Here is a 25,159-nt window from a genome sequence, read left to right as displayed (position 1 = left end):
CCTTCTGCCCTTGGTTCTTGCTCTTGCTCCCCTGGTCTGGAAGGCTCTTCTCATTCAACTACTTGACTAATTCTTACCAGTCCCTCAAAGTCTAACCTAAAAATGACTGGCTCTGTGAACCTGTGCTAACTTTCATGACTCTACCTTCTGCTACAGCCCTTCCTACATCTCTTCTTACTCAGCTCAGCCTGTTCTAATGAGCACTTCTCTCCCCTTGCTAAGCTGGGAGCACCTTGAAGGCCTGAATCATGGTTTACTCATCTGGGTGACTCAGGGGCCCAGCACAGGATCCGACTCACAGCAGGCACTCACTAAATGTCTGAGGGAAGAATGAAAAGCAATTCAAGGGGGCGCCTGAACTCACTCCCTTTGAGGCTGACACAGGCTGTTCCCTGATGAGATGCACTGCAAAGCTCTGGGGGCTCAGAAACCGTGCTTGGGGGCTGGGTGGTGGGATCCACTTTCCCACCCAGGCAAGCCACGGAGGGAAGAGGCTCTTCTCACGTGGGGTGTCCAGCTTGTTAAAAAACCCTTAAGTGTCATCCATTGACTTGGAGGGAAAGTATGCAAGAGAAGGCAATTCATCGAAGCTCGGTGGTTTGACCAGGGAGCTTCTCAGCTTGTTCTTCAAGGAAAGTATAGAGGTTGTGTTCCCTTTAAACATGTTTTTTCTCTAAAAATCTTATTATCCTTATAATGACTTCTGTTATTATGCTCTTTACAGTGTGTGTTGTCTAGAGAAAGAACTGGCATAAATATTCTGTATTAGGAAGTTGGGAAGAGCTGCATATATTAAAAATATATACAATGTATTTAGCAACTCTCCAAAAACTTGCAAAATACAGACCAGACACTAAAGATGCAAACTGTCAGTTTTAGCCAGTACACATTCTTGCCTGTTTGAAAAAGGAGCTCCGGGTAGCACCAAAGAAGTCCTATGACGGAAAGCATACCCAGGAATTTGAGAAATTTGAAGCTATAATTTAGAAATAATCTAAATAGTTGATGTTCCACCCGAAAACAAGATTAAAAGAACAATATTGTTGGAACATTAAGAAAAGAAACAACTTCAAAGCTAAACTTTCAGGCAAAGAATTTGGACTGAAAGAAAAAAGTGAAATCTAGTCAAATATTTTGGTTTAGCAATAGCTCCTCTTTGCCTCACCCAGCCTTGTTCCCTAAAGCTGTGGCTTCACTGTTTCTTGGCTGCTTTTCTTCATCCTCACCCCCTCTTCTGGCTGCAGCTCTTAAACAACAGCACTCTAAGCCAGGAGGGCCAGGGTCACCCCAGGGCCCAACAAACCACTGCCGTTCTTCTACCTCCCTTTGTTTCTATGCTCCCAAAACAGGGCATCGCTCCCCAGCCAGGAAGCCTGCAGGGTTCCAACCCCACCATGCACAACAGGAAACAAGCAGAAAATGGTTCCATCATTAACAGGTTGGCCAAATTGAATCCGAAGAGCACTGTCCAAGCAAGTATCAATTTAGCCCTCTTCAACACCAGGAAACTTTAGAAGTCAGAGTCCCCACCAGTGTCTCGATCTGGAATAACTAGATAAAACTAAATATCTTAGTTTGTTCCCATGGATCCAGTCTTAGGTTATCACGGACAATCTGAATGGCAACTCACAGTTTATAAAACACAAGACTCTTAGCAATAAACTTTCACAGCATCTTCTGGAAGGTGAACACGATACATTTATTGAGTTAGAAAAATAGATGGCTACTTCTGGCATGTGTGGAAGATTTTTCCTTCTTCATAAAAAAGAGCCTTTGGATAATTACCTTGTGTTTGTACTTGGAGAAAAGAGAGAGAGAGAGAAAACCACAATGATGTCATTATTTTGACTGTATATCTACCCACAGAGGGGTGGCACACACCATGTCATTTGTGGAAGGCCACTCTCCCCTCAACCAGTCCGCAAAATAGAAGTCGCCTCAGTGTTTCACTCATCACTCAGTGATTTCTCTAAAGACATGTTTTTAATAAAGAATGGAATGAATACTCATAAGAAACAAAAACACAAATAAGGAATACCTCAAGGACATTCTGGTTGTGATTTAAAAAACAAAAAAAAACCAAAATAGAACCTCTGCTGGGAAAGAAAAGTAGTGATGAGGTTGGACAGAACTCATGTCCCAACCTGAAGGGTTAGGAAATGCTGAAACAGTCACCAAAAAAAAGCTGTGCCAGCTCTCTCTGAAACCAACGTGTGCAGTTATGCAAAGACAGACTCACATCCTTCTCCGCCACTCACGCTGACCTTGGGCAAGTTTTTTAGCCTCTTTGGGTCTTAGTTTCCTCCTCTGTAGGACGGGTATAACAGCACCTATCATCTTTAAATGGAGGGTTATGAACTAGCAGATCTTGGGGCAACCGGGTGAGGAGATTCTGCTCTAATAATTCAGGGAGAATGCTCTCCATTGCAGTACATTTGCAGGTAATTATTAACAAGACTTTTTGGAAATACAATAATCAGTTACTGTATGCTATCTGCTTCTCTTGGACTTGCATATATACACGTGCAATTTTACGCCCTTTGAATTTCCAACACTCTAACTATACTGCTTATTAAAACAAATTTTAGGACTCACAGTGTCTGACTTCCAGGGCTTTCTGCTCATAGCGCCTTTTCAGCATCACCCAGTATCTACACAGAAGTGCCATCACACAACCTCCAATCCCAATCTGATTAAACAGAAGCCCATACATTTAGTTTAGTAACAATATCACCCAACTTTCCAAACTTAGCTCATCCCTGTCCTCTATGCTCTGGCAACACCAAACCTCTTTTGTTCACACCATACCCTCCCACTCAATTCCCACCACTGGGACTGCCCATCCCCTACATAGCTGGTAAATGCTTCCTCTTTCTTCAATGCCCAGCTCAGAAGTCACCTCTTCAGAGAAGGTTTTTCCAATTTCCTCCTTCCAAGGAAGACCTAGCTACGGACTTATCTCTATTCCCAAGCTCTTTGTGCATTCCTCATGCATAAAACATACTTCGTTTACTTCTCTCTCTCTTTCTCGACTATGAACTCCTCCAGAACAAGACTATACCTTATTTTCCTTTATGCTCCAGCACATCACACAAGCCTGACACATGGAGGCAGTGGGTTAATGCTTGCTGGATAAATGGAGGCATGAGTACCAGTGACCTGGAACATCGCCCTCACACGTCTGTTGCTAACGCCAGGGAGGCCGTGGAGACTCCAAGGAGGAGGCCTAAGGTCTCCACCTAAGGTGGAGTAGGGAGCCTCTTTGATCTGGGAAGACTGGATCATCTGGTCACACCTGGGTCAGGTTGGATCCTCCTGGGCTAGGGCAGAGATTGGCTCACAGAGGGGCCGAAATTTTAGATAGAAAGAGATCCATGCAGGCTTGGGAACGGACTGGAGCAAATGTACCAGTAATCCAGTGGGAGCTTGGGCTGTGGGGCAGAAGGCGCAGAGGGAGACTCCTGGCAAGAAAAGGCAACCCCCACACTGTGTGTGCACTCTGCGCCCCAGGGAGCTCACCTCACCACCTTCTCATGTCCCTCCCGTCTTGAGCACTTCCCCCTTCCCTTTTTCCCATTGGTCCCCCCTCTTGGTGACGTTAAACAGTCACTGATTTGGGTAGTGAGAATTTCCAGCTAAACACAGAGAAGAGAAAGGGAGATGAGACAGTGGGTCGGGGAAGGGGCAGGAGCAGGTATGAAGGGCATTACCTTCCCACCGGTGCCACACTGTCTTCAGTGACTTAGTGCTTTTTAAAAGGCTGCCATGAGGCTTTCTTGTGGACTCTTTATCACAATGATGCTAACGGATGAGGCTGGAAACTGGAAGAACACCTCCACTCACTTCTCCATTCGATCTAGATTTGATCTGACTCCTTCTGGAAAGAACTTGAGCTTCAGACCTCAATTCTCCCTAGTTGTACCCTTGGAAAAGTTAATTAACCTTTCTGAGAGTCAATTCCCCTGCACTAAAATAAGGGTGCTCCTACTGACCTCACAGAACTACAATGGGGACGGGACAAGAGGGAACGTAGAATGCCCAGCACAGCCCCTGGTACTCTTGAGTGCTAGTCATTCTCTGTCTCCTCCCTCAGTCAGCACTGGAACACGGACTCGCACATCTCAAAGCTCAATATTCTTCCAAGGCAGGCCACTCTCAACTTATGGGCAGGCTATGTTCCAAACATTCATTTGAAAGCTGAACTACGAACACATTTTCCCATGGAATGTATGTTATACATGGTGATTGGGTTCCCAGACTCGCCCATAAAAGCCAATGTAGCCCACAGTGGATTCTGTCACTGATGTGCAGACCGAAACCCAATCACCAAGGACGACCTGGTTTCTGTGGGAAAATGTGTTCTGAATTCCAACTTGTAACGCCAGGCGTACAGCTTCTCCTCGCACCTCTACAGAGAGGTAACTCCTCAGCTCTTGAGACAGCAGGGTCATGTGGTTGTGCACATGCTCAGATGGTCCCTAGGGCGGGGGGGCACCGTGGGGCTGCCAGCAGCCTCTTGCTCTCTGCCGCTGCTTCTTGTAGCTCCTGCCCATTGTGCACTTCGCTCCCGGATGGAACATGTGAGATCAGAGCATTTACCTCAGCAACTGTCTGTTCAAGAACCCCAAATGGTTTCCCTGCAGAGAGATCCAAATTTCCTCTTCCAGTATTCCAGGCCCTCCAAAATCTACTTCTTCCCTTGGTAACCACATGTTGGCTTATAAATGCATATTCTTTTCTCTTTCAATTTTATCACTGTGTGATACAGAGGAAATGCTGTGAGCTATGGAGCAAAATCCTAGTTCAAATCCAGGCTATGTCACTTACTAGCCAGTGACCTTGAGCAAACAAGGAAATGTCTTAGCTCTCATTTCCTCGTCCTTAATTGAAGGATATTAACAGTTGCCTTACAGGGTTTTTGGGAAAATTACATGTGATAATGTTCACAAAAACCTGACATGGAGCCGTTCACACATTAAACCCACAAACATTTGTTTTTGTCTTTTCTCCCATTATTTATATAGTGAAACCACTTCTGAACAATACCATTCACATTTACTTGCCTTCTTCTTGTTACACACCCACTTTTTTGTTTGTTAATTCTTGGTATATGGAAGATGTCTGGGTTTGGCTGCATTTTTTTTTCTTGCTAAGGAAAACATCTGGTCCCAGTCTAAACATCTCTCCCCATACACGGGCTGGCTGCAGACATTCTTGCAGAAGGCTGCACCAGGCCTCATTCTCCCCACAGCTGCCCTCTGACACCCCCTGAAGCTCTGCCAGCATGAATCTACCAGGTGTCTGCCTTCAAAGTCTCCTTTTCAGTGTCATCTTCACACCTGGAAGATGCCATATGCCCAACAGAGAAGACCAGGTGATGACCTGCTCCTGCACCTTGAAGATGGGAGTGAGCCAAGACGATGGCTACAGCAATGTTCTTGCTTCATGAGAATTGAAAACGTCTCCACAATCAAATCTTTTTATCACATGGTCATGTGTTTGTGACACACATAAATGAAAACAGAGATTTACAGGATGAACTTGGGCTTTGGCCAAAGGAAGGCCCAACATATCGGTCTTGAAAGACTGAAAAAACCATGGGACTGGATTCAATGCCCCACCTCACTACACACCACTGTCTTACCTTAGGCAAGTCATTTAACTTCTCTAAATTTCAGCTTTCTGAGGTTTATAATAATAAACAACTGCCCCGCCTATTTTGTGACAATAAAATGAGAATATGTCTGTAGAAGTGTTTTTCTATTTTGGAAAGTCCTTTCAAAATACAAGGTATCATTATTACTGCTCCCATACACATCATTGTATGAGAACGGCCTATTCTTATTATCACCCTGGTCCAGGTCCACATTGCCTCAAAGCTACACTATTGTAAGTCTCCAAATCAGTCTCTGCCCAGCACTGGCTCATGAGTTACCCTATGGTTCTGCTCAAAACAAATGTATTATGGACTACTTCAAGCCTGCAGGCAAATATAAGGAATGATATCAGAAGCATCTGAGTTCCCATCACCCAGATATAACACAACAGATGCAGGTGACAGTCCTTACCCCAACCCCATTCTTCTCTCTCCTTCATCAGCCATAACCACTATTCTCAATTTGGTTTTATCATTCTCACGCATGTGTATACTCCTACTAATATTCACAGACCCATAAATAATTTATTTTTTGTTTTGTATATTTTTAAAGTTTATATAATGATATAGTACCTTTATAACTCAGAAATCATCTTTTTTCTTCCATCTTTGATTTTTCTTTTTTGTCCATCATGATACATGTGGCTCTAGTTTTTTTTGTTTTTTGTTTTAAGTGTTACTCTGTACTTCATTATATGCATAACCCACAACTCACTTATCTGTTCTCCTGAGGATGGACATCGGGGGTGTTTCCAATTATTGGCGATTATAAACAATAAAGTAGCAACATTATTGTACTTGCTTCTGTGTTCACATGTGCAAGAGTTTCTCTGGGCAATATTTTTCAAAACTTTTTGACTGCAATCCAGAGTAGGAAATATATTTTATATCACAGTATACTATACAAAACACAAAATATGTACACACACACACAAAGTGGAACTGTTTCAAGAAATAATACTTACTACCCTTTTTGCATCCTCTGTCTTTTAATATATTCCATTTCACTCTATTCTATATTTTAAATGCTGGTCAAAACCCACTAAATTGATTTCATGATCCTTTAACAAGCCTACGGTATATACTCAGGCGTGGAATTGCTGAGTGGATGGAGGGCCATGTGAACCTTCAACTCCCTATTAAAACACTGCTATTTTAAATCACTCTCCAGCTAAGAAAACACAACAGTTCCCTAATGTCTAACACCCCACAGCAAATTCCTGGATCTCTTTGGCAGGTCATTAACCCTTTGACGGATTTCCCTCCTGCGCCCACAACACGCTTTGCTTACTCCAGCCTTTGCTCAGACTGTCCCCCCTGCCTGCCCCTCTCTCCTCCCCTCTGCATACCAGTGCCCATCTCTCCATCAAGTATCCCGAGCTCCCCCAGCCCACACTGCCCTTGAACTTAAGCTGCATTTAAAATACCACTAGGATATTTACTCCTTAATCTTTAACTGCTTTCTGTGTCTCACTTTGTCTCCCAAATGACAAGATTCCTGAGGGGGGACATATGCCACAATGAAAGTTCTGGTCTTAGAGCCAGAGGATCTCATCCTGAGTCAGAAGTCCCAGCTCCAAGCCACTAGGTTTGTTACCTCGGGTTAATCTTTTAACCTCTTGGAGCTCCAGCTTCCTCACATACAAAATGAAAACGTGGGAGAGCTTTTTAATTTTTTTTAAGGGGAAATGAGATCACAGCTGTGGAAGTGCTTTGAAAACTGTCAAGGGGCAGAGAGGGGCTTATGTGCATTTACACACTCCACAGGCCCTCCACAGTTGGCATGATGCTTGTTGGTTGTGATAAGCAGCTTCCCTCAGGGGATGCAAACAGCTCCATGAGGGGCACAGAATAGCGTGGTAGGCAGAATTCTAAGATGACCTCCCACAGCCTGGACAATCTCCAGGACCTCAAATGTCATGAAATTTACTCCCATGATCACGTTATGTTGAATGTCATAGTTGGCCTTAAGATAGGGGGATTATCTGGGTGGCCTGACCTACTCCCACGAGCCTTTTAAAAGCAGAGCATTTTTTCTGGCTGGTTACAGATTTGAAGCACAAACAGGATTTGTCACACTCTTTCTGGCTTGAAGATGAAGAGGTCAGGTGGCAAGGAATGTAGGTGGCCTCCAAGAGCTCCGAGGGCCCCCAGCTGACAGCCAACAAGGAAGCAGGGACCTCAGAAATGAATTCTGCCAACAACCAGGGCGCTTGGAAGATCACCCCAGGCTCCAGATGAGGATGGCAGCCCTGGGGACACCTTGATTTCAGCCCAGTGAGACCCTGAGCAGAAAACCTAGCCATGCCGTGCCCAGACTTCTGACCTACAGAAGCGATGATGTAATACATAATACACATGTATTAATATAATATACATGTATTCTGCATATAATATAGAAGTTATGAAATAATACACCTGTGTTGTTTTAAGTCACTAAGTTTGTTACACAGTAATAGAAAACTAATACACATAGAATTGGGCAGGTTTGGTCACTAGCTAGGTTTTCCATTTCTCTGTCTGTAAAATTGGTGTCTCTTGTTGCTGTTGGTTTACCTTCCAAATCATGGTGGCTCAGATACTTTAAAAACTGTGAATGGAAAATAAAAACCAAGGTTGAGGGTAGGGAGAGATGAAGGAACTAATTAGAGCGGCATCTACCACGTGGAGGCAGTTACTGCAGAGCGGAGTGGAATCATCCTTCAAGGGTGTAGCAACAGTCTTTTCTAAGTGAAATTACTTTGTTAAAACAACTAACCTTTCGATCTGTGTTAAGGCTGAGAAGGTGAATCCAGGTCGTTGAATTATTATTATTTTTCACACATATGCTTGCCCTCTTCTGGGGTCTTGCTTACCCAAAGGTACTTCTAATTCCTTTTCTCATCAGAAACTCCATAGACTTGCTATAGGCTGATCTTCACTAGACCAGTCATGGGTCCCTTTTCAGAAGGACCTGCTAGCTCCAGGTAATGCTCTCTCAAACGCCAGCTGGCCTCAAGCAAGCTAACAGTACGTATTGGACTTCTATGAAAAACCAGATCTTATGGAGACTACAAAAGAAATAATGTAATAATATTCTCTTACCCAAATGCAGTTTATCCCCAATTTATAAAGGTAAATTATCTTAAACTGAAAACATACACACCACTATTTTCATAAGAAAAAAGTTGCAATCCAGAGCCCCAAATGAAATCTGTGTATGCCAAGACAACACCAAATATCACTAAAACGGTCTTAATTACTTTACTAGAAAACATTAGTACCATAATATAACCTAACCACGTGTTTTTATTATTAGTCTATCAAATAGCTGTTTATCTGTTCTCCTTAGGCTATTACCACCTGTATACTTAACATTATAATAAAAAAACAAAACACGTATATGATACTCAGAGTTTAAATAATTCGACCTTTAATTAAAAAAATAGTAAAGTTAAAAGAAATCAGTGGACAAAATGCAAATGGTATCACACTCATCAAACAAGTCGACACCATAATGAACATCATCCCTGCTATAATTAGCAAACTGTGAGTCACCTGAAAGGCGTGTGCTCAGCCAGATGCTGGTGCCAACTGCACCACTGCCCAGATGACCCCCTGGAGGCCACACAGCTGCTCACAAGGTGCATCAGTCCAAACTGGTTTCCCTAAATGCCAAGACAGCCCCTTAGAGCTAAATCAGGAGCACGAAGTGAAAGTGTTAGTAAAGCCAAATGCTTGTGAACCAGAGGCATAATTTCACAGCACTTTACAGTTTACAAAGCATTTCTCCATCTCAAAAGCTTCTCCACAATACCACATAGATTTCCACCTTCACGAATCTGAAAATTGTCATTCACCACCTTCCACAGTCTCCTGTCCTCCTATTTTACAACTATAAAGTCCCAGAATGTTAGTGACCTTAGCCACCATGTTTAACATTCAAGAAGCCAAAGATTAGAGAGGTGAATATCCTGCCTTCTGTCCACTTCCCTGCACCTCGTCTAGGAAAGCGTTTCTAATTCCCCCAGAACACACAAATCAGTGGATTAGTCAATCAACAAGTATTCACTGAGCATGTCTTATGTCCTGGCACTGATCTAGAAACTATGAGGGATTTAAAACAACATAGAAAACAAAGTTTCCTCCCACAATAGGGATTACATTCTAGTCCAGGAAACAAGGCTTAAACATGTGAAATAACTTTGAATAAGAGAAATATATAATAAAATACTAAAGGTTTTTTGCTAGGACAGTCTTGGAAAATATTCTGAAGACATTTACAGTTTATATTAAATAATCCAGTACTTTCCAAAAATACCATTTATTATATAAAGAATCCTATTTATTTAAAAAAGTATTTGTATAGCACTCCAACATAAGTTTTGGGAGGCTTATAATAAAAGACATTATAAAGTTGATAAAAATAGAAAGAAGAAACCACAAAACCAAAAATATATCACTCTTAAGGGTAAAAAAAGTTGTTCTGGTTGAGTGTAAAAGCTAAACTTGAGGCCACTGGCAGCCAAGGCAAAAAAGGTAACATGTGAAGTTAGCTTGTTATCTGAGAGGAGAAAAGATAGACCCACAGGACATTAGAAAGGACCCTGAAACTTCCTTATATGGAACTTTAAGGTCTACTGTACAATGTGAGAGAAAGTGTCCTTAACAACAACTTTAAAATAAAACAAAGGCAGAAGCAGATTTTTAATTGGTTGTTTCATCTTTTGATCTCTATAAAAGCTAAGAACGTAGCAGTGGAATGTAGTTATTAGGCCCAAGTGTTCTAACTTGCTCAAAGAGTAGGTTCGGAATTCCCAGCCAGAGGAGAGGAAGGAGAATATGCCTTAGACTCTTCCTAATGCCTATTCCTAATGCCTTAGATTTTTCCTAAATACCACCTTTTAAAAAATGTAGTTTTTAATGGGAGTTTGATTGTAAATGATGTGAGGTCATATTTTCTGTTAAGGACCTGATACATACATATGTATTGAGCAGGATTATATAAAATATTTCTGTATTGGTTCCTTCTCTTACTTAACTACAGGTTTTCAGAATTTTGGACTTTGTAGGCCCAAATTTCAAAATTCTCAAAAAGAACTTTGAAAGCTCTATGAATTTATTCATTTTTTATCGTCAAGTAAGAACATTTTTTTAACAAAAAAAGAATATCTACCATCTACTCTTACTATCATTTCATAAAAGACATTTTAACACCACAATAGTAGAAAGGACATAATCTCAGAGTAAAAGAGAATTTTTAAAAATGAATATATTAAGCTTCCTGTAAGGCTCTCTACGATAGTCTTCATTTTCACATTTTGCTCAGGGCCACTGAAAACTACATTTAGTGGGGCTCGGAAACGTCTGACCTAGATTGGAAACGTCTTGCAGGCAGGGGCTAGCTCACATACTACCATCCCCTTAATCTTTTTCATTTCGTTGCCAAATATTTGTACATCCAATCCTATACAAAAGAGACATATGTTTTATGTCCTGGAGGGGCCATTCATCAATGTCCTACAGTGCTCTGCAGTCCATGTAGCTAGAGCCACCTTAGAGATGATAACGAGGGAGTATGTTATCCAGTGGAAAGGAGGGGAACTGCAGGCTTTCCAAAGTAAAAATCTTTCTGGAAGATGTAGTTTTCAGGTATGAATTTTGGCTCAATGTAGGACTTCTAATATAACTTATTAAAAGTAAACAAACAGGCCAGCCCTGGTGGCCTAGTAGTTAAGTTTGGCGCACTCTGCTTCGGTGGCGTGGGTTCAGTTCCCAGGCTCAGACATACACCACTCATTTGTCAGTGGCCATGCTGTGGTGGCAGCTCACATACAAAAAGGGGGAAGATTGGCAGCGGATGTTAGCTCAGGGCAAATCTTCCTCAGCAAAAAATAAAATAGAATAAAAAAATAAACAAACAAAACCACCCTAATTTTCACTGCATTTCTGGGTATATGAAGGCACTCTGCTTGCTCATTCATTCTTTCGGTCATTTTATTTATCATCTACTACCTACAACACAGGGGCTGGCCCAGTGGCGTAGTGGTTAAGTTTGCGTGCTCTGCTTTGGTGGCCTGTGTCCGTGGGTTCAGATCCTGGGTGCAGACCTACACACTGCTCATCAAGCCATGCTGTGGCAGTGTCCAACATATAAAATAGAGGAAGACTGGCACAGATGTTAGCTCAGTGACAATCTTCCTCAAGCAAAAAGAGGAAGATTGGCAACAGATGTTAGCTCAGGGCCAATCTTTCTCACCAAAAAAAAAAAAAAAATACATATACAACACAATCAAACAAAATAAGATTTAAAGTAAGTAGGGAGGAGATCTGTTAAAAGAAACAATAGCGTGAAGCTGAAAGTGAAATCAGTACCAAAATATATGTGAGGTCTTCATGCTTGTTAGGAGTGGATCACAAATTCTGGTAGATAGCTTGAAAAGAGAAATCCATTAGCTTCATGAGTCACAAATCCGTAAGATTAAAAAGCAGCCTAGCTCTACAGAAGACCAGGTGTGCCTAGTGTGAAGACAAGAGGAATCTCTCCCATCGTGTACTAAAATGAATGTCTTATAACAACAAACATATGACAGTGAGCTTCATAGCCCAATTTCCTATAACTTCCCTTGCGTACGGGCTGATGCATCACTTAAGCCGCATTAGTAAAGGTAAGTGTATAGAGGCCTATAATGCTACGGGTCAGGTATGCAGCTTCTGCCAGTCTGGCTTGGTCTGAAGACATTCTAGGGTCTCTAGAGAAACAGATGGATTATATCAGCTTCAGGCAATCTCTATGGCTGCACTCGTTCAGGTCTTTCTGTATCCATGCCCATGGCAATGTGACTTTGCAGCTCCTCCCATGAAGAGATGGAGTCTATTTCCTTATCCCCTGAGGGTCTTGCATGTTTCTGCTCACAGTCTTGGAATTCTAACACTGTCATGTGAACAAGCCTGGTCTAGCCTGGCGGAGGATGAGAGACGTGTGGTCCATTCACCCTTGTCGCCCTGGTTGTTAGCCAAGCAACTGCCAGACATGTGCATGAGGCTCTCTTAGATCAGCCAGCTCCTGGCCAACCACAGATGCATGACCAGCCAAGGTCAGCCATGTATGGCCCAGATCAGCAGAACCACCCCAGCTGACCTGCAGACTTGAGAACCATCATAAATGGCCCTTACATGAAGCCCCTCTTTCCTGCCTTACCTTGCATCAATCATCATGGCCAGGTGATTTTCTCCTTAACATTCTTGTGTCCGGCTGCTCCTCTCCATCTGTTCTGGTGCCCCTTAGTTCACCACCTCTTCCTGGGCACTATACACTGAGGCTCAGAGGGAGGAAGGAACTGCTCAGGGTCATACAGCAGAAACACACGGAGCCAGGACTCAAACCCTAACATCCTGACACCCCACTTCATAGCCACCACTGCTGACTTAGTTGGTGAAAGGAGATCCAGAAGCCAGTTTTTGGTCCCATGAGGATGTAGGTGAGAGAGCCAGCTTTCCCTTTGATTACACCACTGTGGATGAGTTGCTTAGTGTTTCCAAACCTCATTTTGCTCATCTGCAAAAGGGGATGATAATAATATCTCCCAGCGTGGTTTGCAAGGTTCAAAACAAGAAAGCTCTTTGGAATCCAAGGAATACCATGAATGTTTGCTATTGTGTTAGCATACTATAGGTGCTCAATAAAGGCTGAGTGCATACATGAAAGATTGTATTACTGCCTAAGGCACAGGCTTGAACTAAGAGCTGTGGCTCACCATGAGACATTACGACAGCAGGGTTGGTAAGCCAGCAAATATTCATTGAGCATGTACCATAGGCTGAGATACTGGGATAAAGGGTGCGTTAGAGCAGGTCTGTGTTTCTCAAGGATTGAATTCTGATTTCAACTCTTAAGTTAATGCCCACCTGAACAGGAGTTCTCTCTGACCTCTCTAAAATCTCTCTGAGGAGCATTTTTAAAGGATGGAAAGTCCTCCTTCATTCAACAGACATTTATTAGGCACCTTGCTTGTTGCAGGTACTCTAGGAGGTGCTGAGGATACAGTGAGAATCAAAGGTCGTCAAAGCGACACAATTGGTATGAAGTTACTAAATGAAGTTACAACTGGTAAGGCTGCAGGAAATCAATCAGAGCTCATATTGACATTTATTATAGCTCATAATCCTTCAGAAACAGTTGATTCATAACCCTACCCTTATAGCAATGTAGAGCATGTGAATGGAGTACATTGTATAAGGGAAATTAGATTATCCTATTCCCTAAAGAGTAATTAACTTATATAGTGGATTTGAGGAAATATTTTTATATTAAAACAGTATGGTGTTTAACTTATTTCACAGGTGGTATTTTGGGGAAAAAGGGACCCATTGAATAGAACCAAACTATGTAATTTCACAAAGCAAAGATTAGAGTTTCGAAAGGTCTGGAAACATTCCATTGGCAGGTTGGTTCCTAAAGTCAAATGTCTTTTCAAAAGCCACATTCTGGTTTTTGCTCAGGGCTAAAAAGTAAGGTCTGTTGGGGTCCTTGGCTTTAAAATCTCATCCAGGTCCCTTCCTAAATGTCCTTCTAATAGGACCTCTCCCTTCTGTTCTCACTGCCACTGGCCTCAGCGCTCCCTCCTGGGGTGTTGTGACAGCCTCTGTCAGATATAACAAATACCAAGGACCTAGTGTGTGCCAGGCAGTGGTAACCAAAAGTCACGTTTCCTGTGCCCTGGAGGCTCAGAGTCCTCACCCACTAACTGTCCCCAGAACCCCCAAGTCTGCTGTCCCCCCACAGATGCCACAGTGAGTTCCCTTGAAGTGCATGTCTGCTGAGCTCAGGCCTCTATCTGTAAGCCCTAGCAGCTTCACCAAGTCTGCGCGATGAACTCCTCCTCCTTGATGGGGCATCAAAGGCCTCTCAGGATGCGTCCCCTTCAGACCTCCCCAGCTGCAGCCCCTGTCCTGCTCTCACAAGCACTCTAAACTCAGGCCAGAACAGCCCTGACACGCACCCAACCCTGCCAAGCTCCCTTTCTTGGAATTGTCTGCCGTTCCTGGAATGACCTCTCCCTTCCCCCTCCCAACCTTCCCTCCTTCCTCCGTGTCACTCTGTCCTTCAAGAAGTAGCTCAAGAGCCAGCTTCTGTTGGGGAGCTTTCTCCTCACCCCCACCCCTAAGACCACTTTTCAGACTTGGAAAACAATAAAATATACACAACTCTAAGTACTAGATGACTTAGTACTAGATGACTCAGCAAGCTCTTTCAGACTCTGCTATGCTACAGGGGATGGCTCCTACTATTAAGCGTCATATTAGTAGACACGCTATATGCTCAGTGCCACTGCTCCCCACCCCTCTCCCTGGGGGGCAAACCAGTGCCTTTTCTTTTTTTTTTTGTGAGGAAGATCAGCCCTGAGCTAACATCCATGCTAATCCTCCTCTTTTTGCTGAGGAAGACCGGCTCTGAGCTAACATCTATTGCCAATCCTCCTCCTTTTTTTTTTTCCCCCAAAGCCCCAGTAGATAGCTGTATGTCATAGCTGCACATCCTTCTAGTTGCTGTATGTGGGACACGGCCTCAGCATGGCCGGAGAAGCGGTGCGTTGGTGCACGCCCGGGATCCGAACCCAGGCCACCAGTAGCGGAGCATGCACACTTAACCGATAAGCCATGGGGCCGGCCGCCTTTTCTTTTTTTATCCCCAGACCTAGCCCAGTGCCAGACATGAGCTGTACGCTTTGTAAGCGGCTACCATGCAACAGCTACCACCTTACAGGTGGGTTTGAAGTAAAATGGTGCAAAGAATCTGCAAGTGCAGCACAAAGGAAATGCTTAAAATAACTCTTGGCCCTACAATCGAATGTTACACAGCTATTAACAATCAAGATTTTGAAGACTATTTAATGACACAGGAAAATCGTTCACTATAGAACATAGTTTTTATCCCCCCACTGGAAATTCACATAATTGGCAAAGGGTTGAGGATAAATAATTACAGGCAAACCATTTTTGTAAATCCAAAATATTAACAGCAATAAGTTTGGTGTGATGGGATTTTATTATGCTTTTCTAAATTCCTCTCTGTCTCTTTCTGTTTCTGTCTCTCCTTCTCTCAACAATAAACATAAATTACTTTTATAATAAAAGACAAACATTTTAGGAGGGAGAGCAGTTTAGGGGTGGCAGAGCCAAGAAGCAAATGGAAAAGAACAATCTTCAAAGATGCTGGAAGGAAGAAAATACAATTCATGGAGAAATTGCCAAGGCAGTTCCTATATGTCAGGTTAGCTAAGGAGATAAGCTATCTGTGGGCAACCCCAGAGCGGAATCTCCCGTTATCGTGAAGGAGGACAGATGGCCACACAGAGGTGCTACATTGCATGGTATAAAAGATCAGCACGCAGGGAGAAGACCTCATCTGCAGGCTAACGCTGAAACTTCCTACAGATTCTAATTCAACCTTCACAACTAAATTACAGGGTGGGCTTTTTTTTTTGCCTTTTGTGAGGAAGATCGGCCCTGAGCTAACATCTGCCAATCCTCCTCTTTTTTTGCTGAGGAAGACTGGCCCTGGGCTAACATCCATGCCCATCTTCCTCCACTTTATATGCGATGCCGCCACAGCATGGCCTGACAAGCGGTGCGTCGGTGCGCGCCTGGGATCCGAACCGGTGAACCCCCGGCCGCTGCAGCGGAGCGCAAGCACTTAACCGCTTGCGCCACCGGGCCGGCCCCCAGGGTGGGCTTTGAGTCTCATTCAGCTACTGTATCTCCTACAGGGCTCAGAGGAGAATCCTGTCCACAACAGGTACTCAAAATGCGTTGCAGAGGCTAAATAAAGGCATTTTTAGAAAAGCATATCAGACATCTGGGGATTTGGTGAGGCGAACTTGCCTTAATGCAATGGGAACATGGAAATCACATTTTGAAATATAAGCTCAGGGATTTCTTTTTTCCATTAAATGAGGAATTTCTTGGGATTTGCTAAACATTTGTGTTTTATTCAATACAGAAACTTTTAGGCAAAGGGATGCCAGAAACAAACCTGGAGCCTAAAGCTTAGGAGAGTTTATTTATTTGGGCACAGGAAACTAAGACACAACATTCTACCCCCCCAAGGAAGCCCTCCACGGAGACAAGGCTAACTTGTAAGAATCCAAGACGTGTACACGGGATCTTTGGACTCAGAAGAGGCTTAAAAAGAAAAGGAAAAAAAGTGAGTTCTTCACCAGGTCTGAATTAACTTCAGGTACTTTCTACTTTGAATCTTCCTCAGAAGATCCATGGAAGATGAAGTATCAATCAGTAACAACAAACAGGGTCTGGTAATGCCGTGGAAACCCCCTGGAGGACATCTCAGAGGGAGTTCTGGCTTCTCTCAGCCTTTCAGATGCAGCTCGCCAGCCCCGGCTCCCAAGCAGGCTGGGACAATGGTGAAGGTTAAATGGCCCTCAGAGGCTCAGCCAAGCCATACCACAGAGCAACTGCTAATGCGAAAATGACTAGGAACACCCCGGAGTGTAGTCTCGGAAACCGCCTGGAGTCACAGAAACGCAGAGATAAACAGGCTGCTGCAGCTGGAATGAATCTTCCCAGGCGAGTCATCAACCTCCTTATTTTCCAGTTGAAGACACTGCAGCGCCGAGAAGAAAAGGGACTTACCCAACACCACAGGCCAGTGAATGGTGGGCCTAGAAGTAGACACCTCACTCAAACTCGGCTTAAGATCCTAGAGCCAAATATCCATATTTCCATCACCATGGTTTTGCCTCCTAGATCATGAAGTAATGGAAAAAGTACATCTGAAAAATCTGGATTTATATTCCAGGGCTACCAATTATTAGCTACATGACTTTGCTTTCCTCATGGAAAAATAATGTCTCACAGTGTTATTGTAAGTAATTAGTAAGAACACAAATGGGAAAGCCTTTTGTAAACCATAAATTCTACTTTTACAAATGTAAGTAGCTGTACCCGAGGCATGGTGTTCTTGTGCCACAGTGACAATGGCCAGGAGAGCGCTTGGCACATAAGAAGTGCTCAGTTACTGTTAGCTAGTATGATTATTTGTCCTCATAAGTAGCGGCACTGACTTCCTGAGTCAAAAGGCTAACATCTTTTATCCTCTTTGTATATATTCTCCCAAAATACTTAGCCCAGTACTCCATCCCAAATGAATTAGCTTTTTTTTTTTGACCTATGAATCACGTATTTGACTGTGTTTCCTTCTTTGCTTTAGCTGCTTTGAAGCTCAGAGTAAAATTTCTGACCCTCACCCAGTAGGACTTAATGGCATGGATTTTAGACCCTGGTCTTATTCCTGTCTTCCTTTTCCTCTCCCCAGTTTTCCCTTTGCTCCATTTTCTTCCCTTACTTGTAATCTTGTACGTTACACTCACTAAATTATTTTATGGCTCTTTTAAATCCTTTTTAGAATTAAGGAATCATAAGTAAATAACTTTTGAGAGATGCTTAGTTAATATTGTTGATTATTGGACAGAAGAAAGAGAAAGAAACAAGAGTGGAGTCTAGGTTCCCTCCCTTCCTCTCTCCTTCCCTCCTCTCTCTCTCTTTTTAACTGTGATATCTGGCTTAACATTTTCATTGAAACATGAAACCAAATGGCAAAGAAAGACTTAGTGTGGTTCTGCACCCACCTCCATGAATGTCAGAGGGCAGAATCTTCATTTCTTCAGGGCTTCTGACCAGCAAAGAAAACAACCAAAATCTGAGCTTTTGGAGGGGCAGGCCACATTTTACTTTGGATGCTTTTAGCAAAACATCTATTTTTAGACAACAAGACATGGGAGGAGGGGATGTTATGATTAAAAGATATTCAGATGAGAGGAAATACTTTTTCATTTTCTCCCCATTTAAAAGTAATACATGCTGATTAAAGAAAATTTGTCATATAATGTACAGAAAAGCTGTAAAAAATATTCATCAATAAAAATCATGCATAGGAGAAAATATTTTAAATATTAGCCTAAAAAGAGAGAGAGGTAAGATTCCAGCTACTAAAAGTTCTGGAGGCTGCTTCTGCTAGTGCTCGCCTTCTTTTATTTTTCTATTTTCCAGGTTATGAAGAGGGTCCTGAATCCTGACTCAGTGAATCACGGGTTGCGAATCCTGACTCAGCGAATCATGGGCTCCAATTTGGCTTTCAGGGACCTCTTCTCACATCACCCAAGTGATACAGGAATCTCCTATTTTACAGCATCGTGGGGATGATGGACAACCTGCTTCTGCAGCCACTTTGAAGAACACACGCATTTTCCCTTATTTGCAGTTCTCTGGTGACTCACCACAAACTTGAAGCAGGGGCAAGCATTCTGCCATTCCCCATGCCGTTGGGACCTTCGTGTGGAGACCAGGGAGCCCTAATAAAAAGTCTTCTTTGAGTGAAACTAGAGACCCGCCAACACCCTAGCAGGTGCTTGTAACTAGTCCCAGGTTTGTCTCTTTTAACTGGGTAACCTGTTTTTGTATCTATTGGTTCCCAACCTATATGAATACAGGGATTCGAGGGGGCTTTTAAAGGCATACACAAAGAGGATCATAATAAATATACAAAGAAACTGGGGCAGAAGGAAAATAAATAAGAGAAGGGAAATAAAGGGGTAAAGTTGCTACAAAGATTGCATTCCCTTAAGGTCTTTTCTAAGAGCTAGAGGTGCGCAGGAAATTGGTTCTGAGTTTCCAAACTGCCAAGACTGAGAAGCAAGCACGATGTATCATCACAATCAGTGTTTGTAAGTCAAACACACCACACACACACACACGCGCACGCACGCACGCACGCACGCCAGGTCTTGTGGCTTTCCTGCTTCTGACTGCTGATGGAGCTTCCTCTTGGGGACTGCCCCGAGTCTGCCCAGGCCCTGTTGCATCCTTTCCATACTCAGCTTGCTGCTGTGAAGGTGGTTTGCTGGGAACACCTGTGACTGCCTGGGCACTTGGTTCTCGTCAGGAATGAGCTGGAAGTGCTGGAGAGGTGATGCTCCTGAAGCAGCCCTTACCCAATGAGGAAAAGGAGTTGGTGGGCAAATACGCCAGCTTCCTTGCTCCTCTGTTGGATTTTTCTGAGTTATGTGCTATACTGACTCCCAGAGGCCCAGAGCAGGATGGAGAGCCCAGGTGCCCACAGGTCACTGGCTTGATAACATGCTTGTACCGGGTGCCTCCTCTCCCTGTCTTACTTCCCCTCTCCCCTACAGAGGTTTCCTGAGACCACTTGCCAAATGAACCACTTGCACTCAGATCCTTGGCTCAGGATCTGTGTCTGGTGGCACCTATCAAGTCAGGGATGCTGTGGGATCAAGTGAAATGCAAGAAACAATGATGATTGTCATGCACTGCCTCTTATAAGGAGCCAAGGTCAGTTCCACATGCAATGCCATGGCACCAGCTTATTGCTCTGGGTGAGGGGTCCACTTGATAGAACTAACTTTTAGCATCACTATGTGAAGTTGAGCCAATAACTGTATCTGGCCTACAGATTTCTAATCTTTAACTGAGAGGGTTGGTCCATTGGTCCCCTCTGGTTCTATGATTCCTTGACATAAGATAAGCCACACCTACACGAGTTTAATTTTTCAGGGAGAAAAAATATCACAGTGCTCTCTGCTTAAGCGTTTTTCAGAGAATCCCAGTCTGTTTGGTACAAGCCCTCAGATTCCAAAGACAGAGAGGTGCCCCTGGAGGAGAGAAGAGCTGATGTCTGGAGCAGCTGTCACATCTCTCCATGTGATGACCAAGGGAAGGGGGAGGGAGGGAGCAAGACAAAGAGGGGGAGCCCAAGAGGTAAGAGGACAATGTGTAAACCAAGAGAGAAAATGACAGGGCCTTCCAGAGGCCTGGTGAGTCCATTAAAACCAACAATATCTGGTTGCAGGGTAGGAAGGGATGGGGATTATGGGGCAAAATGGTCCAAGAGATTAGGGTCTATAGCACAGGAACTCAGGGCGGGATGGTATCACCCAGAGCAGCTGAGGACCACAGAGAAACCCCAGCCCCATCCTTTAACAAGTTACATTCAGCATGTTACTGATCTGTCTCACCCAGTTTTCTCATCTAAAAATGGGATAATAATCCCTATCACAGAGGGCTCTGCTGAGGATTAAATGAGACGGTCTGACACCTGAGCATGAAGTATATGCTCAGTAAATACCATTGTTGGAATCTGTTGGCTGATCCTGAATGAAGGAAATGCATGGATACCTCTGACCACAAACTTCTCAACACTCAAAAAGTGGGTATCTTTAGGCATAGCTGTTTCAAAACTAGTTTGCATTTTTATTTGATTAAATCCCTGTAAAGAGAAAACACATACAACATTCAAACCAGGCACTGTTAGAATAACAGCGCCTGAAGTGTACTTGAAGTCACTATTGAATTTCAGCAAAAAGATTCTAAAACAAAACCAAATGAAACGGTTTACCCATTTCTTTTCCTTAAATAGCAGCTGTGACCTTGTCAAGGTATTCCCCTCCCTGGACCTCAGATTTCCCATAACTAAAATCAAGGGGCTCTGGGCCAGATGCACTTGACGAGCCTTTTCAGGTCTTTGGTCTGTTTCAATTCTAGGGCCCCCTGGGAAAGCAGAGAACTGAGTCCTTTATGTGGCCGTAAAGAGTTGCTTCCGTCTGCCAGCGTCACACTTGTGTTCTGAGCACCTCAGAAGCCAGCTTAGAGCGTCTAAACCTTAATGACTCTTTTGTTTTTCTTCCCTTGTCAATAAATTACAGGGAGATGTTTTTCCTCTTGTCACTATCCCCCAGTAATTTATGTCCTGTGGTCTCAGAGGTTCATTCAGGGCCCAGGAAAATCTGCCTGTTATTCCCTCTCCCAATTCAATGTTTGCTTGTAATTAGACTTACAAGAGAGTCCCTGGAGCAGAAACCAGAGAGATAAGGTCTTTCCCATCTCTTCCAACACATCCTTTGAGGCTCAGCTCAAGCTCTGCTACTCCTGTGAAACTCCAGCCTGTTAATGTCTCTTACTTCTCTAAGTCATTTCAAGGAATGGGTGTTCTGTACTCCATGTAATTAGTATCTTATTATATACTTTGCTGGGTTTTAATTGTCTGCATCATATAATTGAGCAGTGGGTTACATGTGGGTGGGGGTAGACTATATTCCACTGGCATGTATGAGCAGCCTAGTCTAGCATAGGCTCTGGAATCAGACAGAAAGGGATCTGAATCCTGGTTCTTCTTAGGATTGCATAATCTAGGTCATATAATGTGGGCACATCTGTGATACATATATAATGGACATCAATGATTTTTACCTGCCAAGTATCCCTTTTCCTGGAAACACTATCCTGATATCACTCTGTGATCCAGGCAGGCTGAACCTATCACCCAGTTCCAGGGGTGAGCTGGGGCCCAGGACTTGAGCTGGTCAATCAGCATATTTATCCTCTGGGCTACAGTGATTGGTTCAGGGATGAGCACATGACCTAGGTCAGCCCAATGAGAGTTAACTGTGAGAATTTGCTGGAATTGCAGCCACAATCCTTGTATTCTATTCTAAAACTCAAAGGGCTTAAAAACCTAAGGTGTTTTTTTTGGGGGGGGAGGTAAGTTTGGTATTCAACCTCATTTGGTAGCAAAACATGACAACTGATATGATACTATTAATAATAGTCTTTAATTAATCCCACTTAATATGAGTATTTAGATTTTTTGCTTTGGATATATTGGTATATTTAACTAGAACCCTATCAGAAGTGTTACATAATATAGAATACATGTACCAAATTACCCTTCTAATATCCAAAAAAAATGCCAAATTCTGAAACACATCTGGGCTCCAAGGGTTTTGGATAATGGAACGTGAACTTGTACAGACTTTCTGCCTTTGCACACACTCAGCCTGGAAAGTTCAGCGCCTCTCCTCCTATCTTCTTCAACTGACAAACTCCTACTTATTCTCCACACCCCAACCTAAATGTCCTCTCCTCTGTGAAGCATTCTCTGACTTTTGTCAGCATAATTAGTCATGTCCTCACCTGGGTTCCCACAGCACTCGATCCACACACACTGCAGCAGTTTTTAAGCTGCACTGTGGCCTCTCTTTGCCCGTCTGTCCTGCTCAGTGGGCTCCTAGGAGCGAGGACTCATCTTTGTATCTTCAGTTCCTGGTATAATGCCCAACATAAGAATAGTGCCAATAGAGCATCTTACCTCTACAACTTTCTGAAGAGGAGAGAAGGGGCAGAAACATGATGAATTGTTCAAAGTACATAAATCCAGTTCTATAAATTGTGAAACAGAAGTCTCAGCTCTAATCTATTCTGTGATGCTGTAAAAACCCGATTTTCCATCAATATAGAAAAGAAAAATTAAAAAAAACTCAGTTACTTGAGAATTGGACAACTGGCACCTCAATCAAGACAACCGATGGAGAGGCCCACCTGGCATCATTAATAAATCAGGGCTGCCTCAGACGTGCAGGTCCAACCACACCTTTGGGGGCTGAAGCACGGTAAGGCCTCGATACACATCTGCTACACTGGCTTCAGAGTTTACTCACCAGTTGGATACATTTATGGGAGACAAGAGCAGCAACTGAGAAGAAGGGAGCCCTGGCTGGATAGCATCCTTTTTGGAGGCTGAACAAAGCCATCTCTATTGAGGTTATTGACAGACATGCTACGAAACATGGAAATCAGAGGGCATGTAAGTCCTTAGAATCAGGTTATTTGAACCCAATAAAAATACGTGGACTTTTTTTTTTTTTTTTCCCCCTAATTTACTGTCTTTCTACTTCAGTGTGCTTTCTTTTTCAGGAGTAAGAGCCAAAATGATTAAGCTTTATTTGGCTTGACCATTATGGTGTGTATCAGGCTTTAGGTCTTGGCTTAGAATTCTGTTAATCATCAAAATGCTTCATGATTAGAGGGCCCCCTTCATCTGACAATCCCATAGTGCTTACTCATAGTTCTCAGACGTTTTCAGTGGCATTTGGGATTTCAATTCCCTTTGAATGAGTTCTCCAGAGCATTTAGAAGATTCAGTTCCAAAGGAGCTGCCTCCAGAGCACTAACTGAGTCTTCACTACCTGAGCCTCACAGGGAAGATTCCTGGAGTGGTTTTGCTAGTGCATCCCCCAGCAAGACTCTGCTGCACCTCTCGTCTCTGAAGGGTTTCCTCATCAGTCACGACACAGCTTTTCTGCTCCTGTCTGATGTGAAGGCTCAAAAATAAATGTGTGCCACATGAGTGTATCTGGTGTCCGGTGCTGGGCACCACAGGGCAATGCGGGATGTGGGGACGGTTTCCCAGTCTTGGGGTGCTTACAGGCTCATTGGGAGACCAGATATTCAAGGGGGAAACTAAGAGAGTGACTGAGGTCAGAGCAGATCCAAGGCTTGACGTTATGGAATATGCCAAAGCAGAGGGTGCTTGAAGACGAGTGATGGTGTGCTAGCGTGTCCTGGAAGAGGTGGGACCTCGAATGGGCAGGGAAGGCGAGGTGTGATGAAATGGATGCAGCACCACATCCAGGCCCGGCTTTTCTGCTACACTTCCAGGGCCAAGAAAGCTAGAATGTGAGGTCAGTATCTCTGTCTGCTTGGCCCCCTGATATATGCCAATCACTTAGAACAGTGCCTGACCCACAGTAGCATCTCCCCTAATAATAAGTTGATGAATGCAGTGGAGGCCTAGGCTCCACCCTTTCCCCCTACCTCCCCACCACCTTTCAACAGACTCAGATGGGTGATGTACAAATCTAACCACCACTACAGGGTCAGCATACTTGGGGAACAAACTGTATACAGCTGAGGCCTCTTACAAATAGCTTTGAACTCATTTAATGCATCAGGTTTAACTGTTGCTGCCATAAAGATTTAAAGCCACAACCACTCCCTTTCAAGTTACCCCCAAGCTTTTACTCACCGAAAGGTCTCAGATGCTACAACTAGACCCATCATGATCATGTTGCTTCTAGACCATTTACCCTCCAGCTCTGGGTTGAGCAACTGTGTGGTCTTGGGCCAGCCATACAACCTCTAAAAGATTTATTTTCCTCCTATGTAAAATTAGTGGGTTGGACTAGATTATCTCTAAGGTTCTTTCCCAAATAATGATTCAAGAGACTGGAATTTGGTATTTAATACCACGTTTTGGCTCTAGGGGAGACAGACTTTTTTATCTGAGCACCAGGTCTAACGTTTTGCTGAGAAAACCATAAAGACCTCCCAGCCCCCTCCTTCACCAACTGGGAAAGTGTGGCCAACTTGTTGTAGCTTTAGGAATCCTATTTTTGCACTTTCTCCTTTCTCAACTGCCCATCCCAATCTTCCCATTTTAAAGCATCCTAGATATTTTCTTCTCCTTTCTCGGCCACTCAGAGCCTTTGACTCCATAAGATTTGGTTAAAGAATCTAGAGCCCCATTTTGGATTCCTGACTGTAAACCTCCCCTCCCTAAGATCTCCCCCCAACTCCATATTCATTCCCTCTCATTCCTCTCACTTTATAGTCTGCCTTAATTTGACAAATACTCCTTGTAGCTTTACACAATTC

General features: G+C 43.5%; 1 protein-coding gene across 1 annotated transcript in view; it reads right to left on the bottom strand.

Moving 5' to 3' along the window:
* THSD4 (thrombospondin type 1 domain containing 4) overlaps positions 1 to 25,159 on the bottom strand; it is a 561,131-nt gene that overhangs the window by 152,999 nt on the left and 382,973 nt on the right. The window lies entirely within an intron of this gene.

This window comes from Diceros bicornis, chromosome 5, assembly GCF_020826845.1.
Source record: "Diceros bicornis minor isolate mBicDic1 chromosome 5, mDicBic1.mat.cur, whole genome shotgun sequence".
Classification (NCBI taxonomy): domain Eukaryota; kingdom Metazoa; phylum Chordata; class Mammalia; order Perissodactyla; family Rhinocerotidae; genus Diceros; species Diceros bicornis.
This window is presented reverse-complemented; position numbering and strand designations above follow the sequence as displayed.